The sequence below is a fragment of the Phaenicophaeus curvirostris genome, chromosome 2, assembly GCF_032191515.1.
Source record: "Phaenicophaeus curvirostris isolate KB17595 chromosome 2, BPBGC_Pcur_1.0, whole genome shotgun sequence".
NCBI lineage: Eukaryota > Metazoa > Chordata > Aves > Cuculiformes > Cuculidae > Phaenicophaeus > Phaenicophaeus curvirostris.
In genome coordinates, this window is record NC_091393.1 from 71,564,966 (window position 1) to 71,577,057 (window position 12,092).

The window sequence follows — 12,092 nt, forward strand, 5'->3', positions numbered from 1 at the left end:
TGATGTTTTTGGCTCCACCTGTAATGGGAATTTTCCCCAGTTACATCAATGCATGACTCATTTACTGGACATCTGAGCCAGCACAGAACTTTGATGTAGGTAAAGAAAATGAAATTGTTACTATTTATAAATTCCAGTGGACTTCAGATAAGTGCAGCTTTCTTTTTTGACTGTGCTTGAGATTTGGGTGCAGGTCCAAGGTATTGCTGCTTGGCCAGAATTTTGGTGGAATTTTGGACAAAATCTCAAATTGCCTCCAGGAATTTCTCGGGTGGTAAGATCTGCAGAGCAACATTCCTGGAGCTGCTCAGTGATTAATGACGAACTTTGTAATAACTTGTTCACTCTAATTGTTTCTGCTGTTTTCCCTTCTAAGCACGTACTTCAAAACAGTCCACAGAGACCTTTGTGCCATCTACGCCCACCAGAGTCCTCTGCCATTCTCTCTGGCTGCCATAGGGAACTATGTGAGTGTGGGAGAGAGGCAGTTGTATTTAATAGTGAAGATGCCTCAGCCTGGGAGAAAGCAAAAGGGCCCAGGGGAAAGAGAGGGAATAAAACTGAGAACACTGCAGCGATGGCTTTGGGATTTGAATGAGAGAGAAACTGCTTGCAGGCCTTATTTGTAAGGGTCGTTTAGGGATATCCTTTTGGCAGTCCAGAATCCTGATCTGCTGCAAAGTGATTACACAATATATATTATTTGATATTTCAGACATTTTATGCAATTACTTACTTCTAGGAGACTGATAATCAGAGCTGAAGGCCTCCTGGTTTTGTTGTATTTCCAATTCTTCATATTTTATTCCAGGTCCAACAGGATTTTTGTAGTTTCAACTAATGAGAGTATATTCTTACTAGAGTCCAAATTTTTCAACATAAAAACTTCTTTCCCCCATGGCTAAGGAGAAACAAATATTTTAAGCAGCTTGAAGAATCAGAAACTACAAGTTAAATACAAGAAGCCTCATCCTCACTAGATTTATTTGTTTGGTTTTACCACCTATTCATTGTATTTGAAGATCTGAGAGTCAGTATTTATTATCCATTAAAGTGTGTACAGATATTACTTGCTTCTATCCATAAAATAGTGTTAAAATCAATCAATTAGTCTGCAAAACAGATATTGCACAAATTACGATGTTATTAAGATGTCTTGTATTAAACCCTAACCCCAAAGTCCTTGGGAGACCCTCCAAATGTTATCTGAGAAAGATAACTGTCATGCATGTAGGAGGACATTTTAGTTATTTCCAAGCAAAAATTCGTGCTTCCAATTTCTGAAAGGCACTTGTGCAGTATCAAAATGAATTCTTGGTAATATGTTGCCACGTCAAACTGAGGAGATGTCCTCTCCCTCCTACCTGGAAAATGCAGGTAACCCATGTAAGGTCGTGTGGTCCATGTTTTATTTGGAAATGTAGCTCTTTCAGATGCACCAGAGAGAATGCAAAGAAGAAGCAAATTAGAAGAAGGTGCAAGTGGAGGATGGAGACAGAAAGAGTGAGCTCTGGGCACAGCTTGATGGTTTGAAAAGCTAGGGACAAACCTATTTAAGCAAGAGGCCAGTTATAACCATGCCTTCTCACAGTGTTTACCTTAGTTGTGTGTACATCTTCAGTCATATTTTTGGCAGAAATTATTTTCACTTTCATGTCTTTCCCCTTCTCTTGTCCCTACAAGACAGAAAACAAGGTATGTGTGGGGGCTGATAATTTGAGAGCAAAGAGTATTGCTAACTCCCACAAGCAAGAAAGCTAACTGTGGTGTCTGAGAACGCTGATAAGCAGACATCTCAAACCCAAACAAGCATCCAGATTTTTATTTCAAAACAAATGTTGACCTCTGTGCAGCAAGTACTTTTCAGACTGCTGCTTCAAAAATAAAACTTTTTACACACTTTGCCCTTATTTGGAGTCGCCCTGTCCCCTCCCCACTTGCATCCTAACAGCAGCTCTGCACTCCTGACCCTAAAGCTCTCTTGGATAGAACAGAGCGCATCCGTGCGGTCTACACATCAAACTGTATAAAAGGCAAACCCTCAGAAGGCAGCGGTGGCAGAAGCGAAGCGGTGCCACCTGCCGGCTCTTCGGGAGCTGGGATCACTTCCCCGGTGACCGTGTGCCCCGGGAGAGACAAGAGCCAGGGGAGACGTAGAGTGTCCAGTGATGCTGACTGAAGGCTGCGGCTGAAACAAAACTGCTTGAAGTAAAGATATCCTTGTTTCTCTCTGTGTATGCTATGAACCGGTCACATTAAAAATTACAGGGAAGGATGGAACCATAGAATCATACAATATTTTGGGTTGGAAGGGACCTTAAAGATTATCTAGTTCCAACCCCCTTGCCACGGGCAGGGACAGTGTTAATAATGAGTGGAAAACAAGTCCACATCATGTGGCTGTAACAGCTGGTAGCAGCGCAAGTCCATTCCTCAGATCTAAGTGATGCTTAGTGATTTCTCTGCTTCATCTTGTAACAGTGCACAACCATGTGATCGTTAATTTATCTCATAAGGGCTGGGAGTGAACTTCAGGCTATTTGTAACGTTCTCTGAACCAGACAGGCAAGTTTGGCATCTGTTTTTAACTGGTAATTCTGATGCGCATCTATGGCCTGTTTTCAGGTGACTTACATGATTAAATTCTAATGAGTTATTTTTAAGCTTAAAGTGTCCTAGTTTCAGTTTCAGCTTCACCTGCTGGATCTTGTTATTCATTCTTATAAAGACTGCGTTTTTCATAAAAAGTCAAATTCCTGTGTGTCATAAAAAAATTAAAGGCCAAGAAGGACAACCATAACTTCTAATATTTACCACGAGTATGGAACCATTATGAGGCAGACATGTGAGAGCAATTGTTAAAAATAACCTTTCTTCTGTGGCGCCAGGTATTCTTGTTAAGTACATAATGAAATGTGGGGGCACTGTCTCCAGGACCATTAAAGAGCCTTTGGTGGTGCTACATCAGCACTTACTTTGTTTTAGTGATATGTTCTCTTTTTTTAACAAGGCTCTGGTGTGCTGCCATTAACTGGATTTTATGCCTCTCTTGTTTTTTCATAGCCACAAGCAAAATGGTGTCAGCATTATATGCTTCCTCTGATATGGAATCTGACCACAGTGCTCCACATTACTTGTAAGGTACCTTCCATTCCACATGCTGTATTTCTTGTTATGTATCACAATGCATTCAAGCTTTGGTCACTTCAGCTAAAAAACAAACCCAGAAAATTTTGCATGCTGTATGCAGCATGTAGAGCTGGTGACTGGGCACAGATGTCAAAGGGGCTATTATTCTCATTGGAAGCCTGAATTATCATTGGATTTCATAAAATCGTGGAATTGCTTGGTTGGAAAAGACCTTTGAGATCATGAAGTCCAACCATACCTGTCCACTGCTAAACCCTATCCCTGAGCACCTCATCTACCCATCTTTTAAATATCTGAGTCAATCACCTCCCTGGGCAGCCTCTGCCAGTGCCCAATGACCCTTCCAGTAAAGAAATTTTTCCTTATGTCTAATTTGAACCTCCCCCAATGCAACTTGAGGCCCTTTCCTCTCATCCTATCACTTGTTATTTGGGAGAAGGGACCAACACTCTCTTCACTACACTCTCCTTTCAAGTAGTTGTAGACAGTGATAAGGTCTCTCCTCAGCCTCCTTTTCTCAAGGTTAAAGAGTCCCAATTCCCTCAGCTGCTCCTCCCAAGACTTGTTCTCCATCCTCTCCACCAGCTTCATTGCAATTCTCTGCACATGCTCCAGGACTTCAATGCTCTTGTAACGAGGGGCCCAAAACTGAACCCAGTATCTGAGGTGCAGCCTCACCAGTGCCAAGTACAGGGGCACAATCCCTTCCCTGGTCCTGCTGTCCATGTTGTCTCTGATACAGACTAGGATGCTGTTGGCCTTCTTGGCCACTTGGCCACACTGCTGACAACTTGTAGGAAAGGACAGAGCAACTGCTTTGGAAAATTCCATTCAAACACTCAGTGCATGATCAGATGGTGAACTAGACTGGAAGGTGGAGAGATAGTGCAGCACTTTTTGGGTGCTTCCTCTCCTTCTGAGATCTTTTGTAAAAACAAGTGAACAAACCTCCTAATGATAAGCCTATGACAGGCCTGGTGCAGCAGGCAGGGAAATATTGCTGCTCTGTAATGTCAAATGCAAAGTCCCAGTTCTTCATTCTCTTCCTTATTTAGGTACACAATTTCTTCTACAGCTTTCACTCATCCTTGGCTGATGGGATAACACCCTCTCACCCTGCTGTGATTAACTTTATGGTTTCTGTCACACCCGCTCCTAAATGCATACCTGGATTTTATAACTCCAGACATGAACTCCAGGCAGGATAATATGAGGACAGGAACTGTGAGGGAACTACTCTGCTGTATCCAGAAGGGTGCAGGATTGTAAACGGTTGTTAGTGGCACATATTTAGGAGACAGGGAATTTGGGGTTTTTTTGTGGTACGGGAATCTTGAAAAACGATGAATACATGAAGAGAAGTTAATTTGTGGCTAAACAATGCAACAAAATGCACTCCCACGAGCATAGTAGAAATGACAGCAAGCCAGAGAACAGCAATGTCAGGAAACAGTAACGCTGATGTCCACACCTTGCTGTAGCAGTAATGTCTAGGCAAGAGGCTGCAACCAAGACAAGGGATCCTGTATGCTACAGAAATAGCATCTGTGTACAACCTTATAGCAGCAGAGCTGAAGGATGCACTTATGATGACCACAAGTTAGCTGAGTGTTGTTTTGATAAAGGTATTCCATTTTTCTTCCCATCATGGGGAAAACCACAGGTAGATGTGTGTGCCTGTATGAAAGAGCTCAGGCAACACTTTGTAGCCTCTGTAGCTTGGGCTTGTTGCCTACAAAAAAAGATCTTTTTCATTCCTCATTTCAGGATAAAACAATTAAACTGAAAGGCAGAGAAATGCCATCAGGATGAACATATGTCTCAAGTCACATGTTCCATGAGATTTTTTTTAATGTCTTTTTTTTTTTTTTTTTTAAATCACTTTAAAAATTGAAAAACTTTAAACATTTCTTTTAAGTTTGCACAGGCAATGTTATTGGGGGAGGATCCCAAATCCTGATGCTTAGATGAATTGTGCACTCTTCTTTTTAGGACTACAGTGGCCATGGTTTAGAGCTCATATGTCACGTAGAAAACTGAGCAGTCTGAATTCTTTAAAAAGTTAAGGATTCATGCATTTACTTACTCCATAAGATACCGAGTGAAATGACCTCTATGCCAACCTTATTTCTGATTGTTTTGCATTCATGATGCTCTCTACCACACTCCCTTCTCTGTTTTAGAAAATATTTGTTACCTGCAGTAGAAAGTTATACAAACCCGCTGCTTTTGTTTTGCAAATGCTTTGGAGACAGTCTGGTTTCAATTTGTCTCTACCAACATTAAATCTACATTTGTTCTTTTACTCCTTTTCTGGAAACTTAGCTTTGTGAAGCAGAATTGATATGAACAGTTACAGGACAACCAGATGATCTTTAAGGTCCCTTCCAACCCAAACTATTCTAAGTACAAAGATCCTTTGCCTGTTTATTCGTTTTTAAAGTTTTTTGGGGTTGAATTTAGCTATTCAATCAATAGGCGCAGAGCAGATGGTAGTGATCTTTGAGCGCAGAAAACTTTCACAACTCACTAGAGGGAGCTCGGACACAGTTTCTGTGCTCTGCAAAGAGCTACTACACCTCATCTTGGTACTTGTCCCGTGTTTTGTCAGTAGATCTCTCCGGTTGATTAACTTCGAGTTTCTGTGTGAGCAAATCGATCGCCCGCATTAGGATAAGCACACTGAGCTTTCAATTGCAGATACTTTGCAAATTAATATTGAACTGGGAGACGAGGTCTCAACTGCAATTTCTTTGTTAACATAGGTAGATATTACCAGAATACTTTTTTTCCAACCATAAAAACGTGTCAGAAGAGGTTTTTTCTTCTCCTGCCTGCCTTTTCCTTCCTAGTGCATTCCTTCCCCTTCAATAGATCCTCAGATCCATGCACTGACACCCTTCTTCTGTAAGTTCCGCTCCTACAAACTAGTTTATCTGCCTCAGATGCTCTACTTTCCTGTCTGAGTAAGCACCTTACCCAGATCCCAATCTTTTGCCTCAGCCTATCTGCTGCCTGCCCCCAACCTAATCCACTCACCTTCCTAAAGCACATGGGTTTCACCAATAACCTGTGCTTTATCTTATTCTTTCTTCTTATCTTTCCTTGCTCCACCATTCTGAGCTGCAAGTGTAGGTTCAGGCACCACCTTGGTTGCTGCTGGAGACATACTGAGAGGAGCATTTGAATGCACTATGTACAGCAGTGAGGTTCTGTTAACTGGCTGTAATTGCTGTTGTGAAAGTGCTTATCTAATGTTCAGGAACTGATTAATGAGTAAAGACCTTTATAGATATGCTTCTCTTGTGGTCAGGTAGTTATCTACCATCAGGCAGTCCTCCCCACATCAGGCAGTTGTTGTTCACGTGCAAGTTTTTGCTCTTGTTCAGACAAGTCATCACACAACAGACTTGGAATCCACCACTACTGTCATTGTAAGCTGATTTTTCCTTCAAAAAACACTTGTTCTCTTGCTGGAGAACACTAAAATGCAATGATGAATTAGAAAAATCATCCAAACCACCTAGGACAGTCCTAGGCACCCTGCTAAACAGGATGATGCTACAGAAAGAGGTTGGAGAAGAACAGATAGAAGCCTTTTATCCTTAGCACATGTTCAGCAGCACAGTGAAAATGGTTAATACAGTCAACTCATTATTTTATATGAGCCAAACTCGCTTTGGTAGATGACAAATAAGATGGTGTTATTAAAGTAAGACCTTAAATAACTGATTCTCAGTTACATACCTTGATGCTATCCCAGAAATTCAAAAAAGTGGGAGATCATTGCCTCTGTGTTGGTAAGTAAGGCTCTGTTCTGACACAAGCCAATACAGAGATCTCCTCACAAGCCTTGCAAAGAGTCACCTGGGAAGCTGGAGGCATGTCAAAGAACATGGCAAAACATGCTGCACTGCATATATTTCCCCATGTTGTAGGACCATTTGGTTCTTTGGTATTTCTCAAAGCTCAGTTACTGGCCCTGCACACTGCTGAGCAGGCCAGCTCCATAAAATGTGTGGAATTTGCTGTCTCTGCACTGCATTTGCTGTTTTTGTTCTTTCCATCCTCACAGTGAATTCTACATGTGCTGACTGCTCAACTCTATACTCAGTCCTGAGGCAAGGCAGTTGCCTGAAAGCTGAACTTCTGCTTTCAGAACATAGTTGACCATTCTTGTGGCAGTTATCAGAAAACTTCCTTGATAAGATGTATTTGTGAGCAATAGATTTTGGAAAATATGCTCCATTCCAACATCACAGAAACTAGAGACCTGTTAGGATCCTTCCTATGAGGAAGATGGAAGACATCTTGCCTTTGTCCACTTTACAGACAGATTTAAATTCAATTGCAGCTGTCCTGTGGGAAGCTCAGTTAGGGGTTCTTGAATAGTAGCTACATGAGAGACATAGAAGCAGCTTTGAAGTGCTGCTTCTCACCAATATTTCAGCATAAAAATACCTCTGCAGCATATGGTGGCTGACAGCGCAGGACATGTGGCATTCTGCTCTCACCCTCAAAAGTCTGCAGCAATTTTCTTGTACAAAACATCTGCATAGAGCAAGAGCAGCTGCAAGAGCTAAATGGTGTGCTCTCTTCTCCCACTTACTTTCACAAGAGGCAAGAGAGAAAACAGCTCCACCACTGCACCATTTCTTCTCCTCTTATCAGGAATTCCCTTCCCTTCGGTCTCTGACAGTTCATGAGGATGCAGTATTAGTGAGAAATGGTGGCTTCCATGGAAATTAGGATAGTGGGAAGATTTTAAAACCGATATAGGATCAGAAAGAATAACTACATGTTCTGCTTGCAGAATGTGGGGCAGGAGGCATGTTCTGCACTGAGCTGCTATAGTTTCCAGAATGAAGGTCAGAGTTTTGTGAAGGACCATGCTTTCTAACCCTTACTGCAAAGGAAAGCTGTGCAGCAGATAGATGGCCTCACAGAGGATCTCTACAAGATAGTACTGAAAAAATGAAAGGTCAAAAGATGAACTATATTATCAACTCAAAAGGGTTTTGATAACAGTTATATCTGTGTAGTTTGGGCGTGATTTTTAAATGTGATAAAAATGAGTGGTTATGGGTTTGTCAGTGTGTAAAACTGGACAATCTGAGAGCCCAGCCCTTCCTTGTGTGTGAACAGACAGTATACAATCTGAAAGAAGAAAAGTACTTGTGGATAATTTGCGTGAACACTGACAGAACATTCAAATGCACTGAGCAGAGGCATCTTGGTGTGGGGTCATGCCTTGGCTGGCCCCCCAAGGCATTCTGTAGGTGGCTAAAGTTGGTAGAATACAGAGAATAACATTGAGGAACTGTATGGGTTTGCCTGCAAGCATTTTTTGATAATTAAGAGTATGTAGATATTTTCCCTGTCTAATGACCTTGCTTAAATAAGAGAAAAAGGATCTTTTAAGAGCTATTAGACTGTTATATTCACAATGTAACTGATGCTTATTCCACCTACTTACATGCTCAGTTTAAAGTGTGTACATTTGCACTCAGAAAAACACAGGTCTCATTCTCCTATTGACACCTCCCTTGTTGTAAGGAATGGGTTGTGCTGGTCACTCTGTCAGTCATGTTTACTCAGGTGTGCACCTCTTTTTGTATTCCAAGTCCTTCACCCTCCATCCCTAGAAGTTACATCCTCAGATATTTTCAAAACCTTATGACTCTGTAGCTATTCTTTAGTTTAATAATATATATCTTGAACTTTGGATTTTTCCTGGAAGGTATCTCCATTCCTGCTCCTGGATAATTCATTTTTTCCTGGATGATTTCTTGAAACTGTCTGCAATTTGTCAGTCTATTCCTTGTAGTGAAGTGGCTGAACCAGAACACACTGTTTTAAATGAGACTTTCAAATGGAGACACATTTTTATTTCCTTCTATGCAATCTGATTCTTCTGCATTACTAATATATCCTACGTTTGCCACTCACTGGGCAAAACATTTATCCCTGGTTTCTTTTTAGCGTATCTGTATTCCAGGTTTTAACTTCTCCAGTATAGATTAGTTTGCATTTTCTGTATCCTTTCACTTTTAATTCCTTAGCTGCCTTTAAATTATTACTCTGCAACTATGGGAGAAAGTTTCAAATCCTTATTTGTCATTATCAAAATGACTACTGACCTGTAAGGTAGGGCAGAGCTGGTGAGGCTGCATCTTGAATACTGTGTTCAATTTTGGATCCTTCACTACAAGGAAGTCATTTAGGTACTGGAGTGTGTCCAGAGAAGGGCAATGAAGCTGGAGAGGGATATGGAGCACAAGTCTTACGAGGAGTGGCTGAGGGAACTGGAGTTGTTTGGAGAAAAAGAGGCTGAGGGGAGACCTTAGTCCTCTCTACAACTGCCTTTAAGGAGGTCGTAGTGAGGCATGTGTTGGTCTCTTCTCCCAAGCAGCAAGTGATAGTACAAGAGGGAACAGTCTCAAGTTGCCCCAGGGGAGGTTTAGATTGGATATTAGGAAAAATTATTTCACCAAAAGAGCTATCAAGCATTGGAACAGGCTGCCCAGGGAAGTGACTGAGTCACCATCCCTGGAGGTATCTAAAAGATGCATAGAAGTGGTGCTTAGGGACATGGTTTAGTGGTAGACTTGGCAGTGCTAGGTTAACGGCTGGACTCAGTCATCTTAAGGGTACTTTCCACCCTAAATGATTCTATGATTTTTTTTTAAGTGTTAGGTTATATTTTATTTCAAAACATTTTTAAAAAATGAAGCATTACTGAACTGTCACATGTGGCAAGCAACTGTGCTGGATTCTCTGCAGTTTTTAATTGCAGGCTACTCTTTCTTTTGTCCTAGTCTAAATGGATTGGCTTATTACAAATTCTTAAGTTCTGCATGGGGTGTCTTTTTGGAGCCTATTGCCTCTTGATTATAAAATAACATTCTGCATAAAGATAAGATCCACCATGGCACTAAGAAGCATTCCAGAAACATCTGTTCGCGCAGTCTTACACTACTGAGTAACTGTAGCAGTTACATAGATGCGCAGTTACATAGATGCCTGCCTTTTTTTATCCCTTATATACACACACCCACACAATTCTTCATATCCTGCAGTGAAATACCCATGTATTGTTAATCAACCTTATTTCCCAACACTGCTGCCTACTCTTATGCTCTTATTTTCTTGTGTTCTTTAGTAACTTCTGCAATGATGCAAGCTAGCAATCTTATTGCACCCTTTGGGGTACAAGACAATTATCATGCTGTGCTTAAAAAAATTGCCTTCATACAGCATTATGCAATTAACAGAATACTGCACTCTTTATGCTACATTATTATTATTATTTTAATTAAAAAGTAGTCATGGAACAACATCTTCATTTCCACTTCAATAAATAAAAAGTACCTTAAAGTTATGAATGAGTATAAAAATTTTTACCACAAAGACTGGTGTCCAGGAAATATATAAATATTGATTGGAAGGATTTCATCAGAACACCTGCTGTATCAAATTAAGGGACATACAAGTGCTCTTAGAAATGCTTATACAGGTTCTTCAGCTCCTGCCAGAGGCTCCAGGTGGAACAGGAGAAGCTAGCAAAAGGAGGCCTGCCCCTTTTTATATCTAAGGAATTTGAAAAGATATGGCTTGTGCATGCAAGCACGCATGCACTTGTGTGCTTCTCTGTCCCAAAGAAATTGGCAGGGACCTCTAATAATTGAAGGTATTTTAGACTGAGGCAATCTGGCTAAACAAGGCTTTAAATGAAATACTGTAGTCTTTAAGTATCCGTAAACAGATATATATGGAAAAAAAAACAGGCACCATCAAATCCAAAACCCAAGATTTCAAAAGAAACAGCAATATATATATGGTTAGTTTGGGGGGTTTTTTTGTGAGCTTCTAAAGCTGATTCAGGTGTGAATCTCCTTTTGCAGAACTGAACTTGCAGCAGATCTGGCATTTCTTGTCTTCCTATTGGACAACGAAAAACTGTAAATCATCCTAGTGCTTTCCCACAGAACAATTTTTGCAATCCTGCATTGGCAACACTAACTAGGGAGACAGGTTAACCTTTGCCTTTAGTCAAGCCTGCAGTAAAACTTCCATTTAAAATCAGAGCCTTGACATAGCCTTAATGTTTGCTATTTTGAAACTTACCCATCTACTTGTTATTTTCACAGGCAGGAATGTAAACTGGCTTAGAGACTTTGCTTATTGTTCTTTTTTTTTTTCAAACTCAATGAGCTAGAAGGAAACAGGAGAGATCTGGAAACAGAACTCTTTAAAAAATGAGTTGGAGCTACCATAATGATATTTTATGTAAGGAAAAAATCCCCAGGTTTGTCTCATGATTTGATGCCCCTCTAGCTGGTTTTCAGGTGTCCTTCTGCAGCTCTGAAAGCCTGATTTCCTGTATGCGTAAGCTGCAACTTACATGAATTATCTTGTTTCAGCAGGTGTATTTTAAAGAAATATAGATGACATTGAAAGTGTAGATGAAATCTTGAGAGTTGTGGACAGATGAACAGGGTAGGCCTGCCAAATTTTGCATAAAGTTTCAGTCACTGAGAGAAGGCAGGGTTCTCAGCACTGCATGCAAGCTTGTGCTTGCCAAGCCACTGCGTAACATCACAACGGAGGTCTTATCAAATACATGCAGCCCAGAAGCTTGTGCAATCCCAGTTCTTTACAAATGGTTGAGTCAGAGTCATAGGTTTATAAATTACCTTAGTTTCTGGGAGTTACAGGGGACTAGACATGAGAAGGGGATAATATGGAAGAGGGAGAGAAAGCAAGAGAAGCAAGCTTCTGGTGCAAAGGGATGAAGCAAGCAGGCTGAGGATCACAGCAAGCTATGTCAGAATCCCTCTGCAATCTGCAGGCTCCTTACAGTCTCCTGTCACCAAACAATTTTAAATGTTAATGCAAAGTCTGAAGAAATAATGATTTTTGTTAAATTTAAACTGAGGGAA

The 12,092-nt window shown here is 40.8% G+C and overlaps 1 long non-coding RNA gene across 1 annotated transcript; it reads left to right on the forward strand.

Annotated features, from left to right (window-relative positions):
- LOC138717491 (uncharacterized) lies at nucleotides 1-11,649 on the forward strand. Its single transcript, XR_011336871.1, has 3 exons — nucleotides 1-99; nucleotides 3,064-3,141; nucleotides 11,574-11,649. It is a non-coding gene; the product is annotated as an uncharacterized lncRNA (long non-coding RNA).
- Nucleotides 11,650-12,092: the final 443 nt, after the last annotated feature.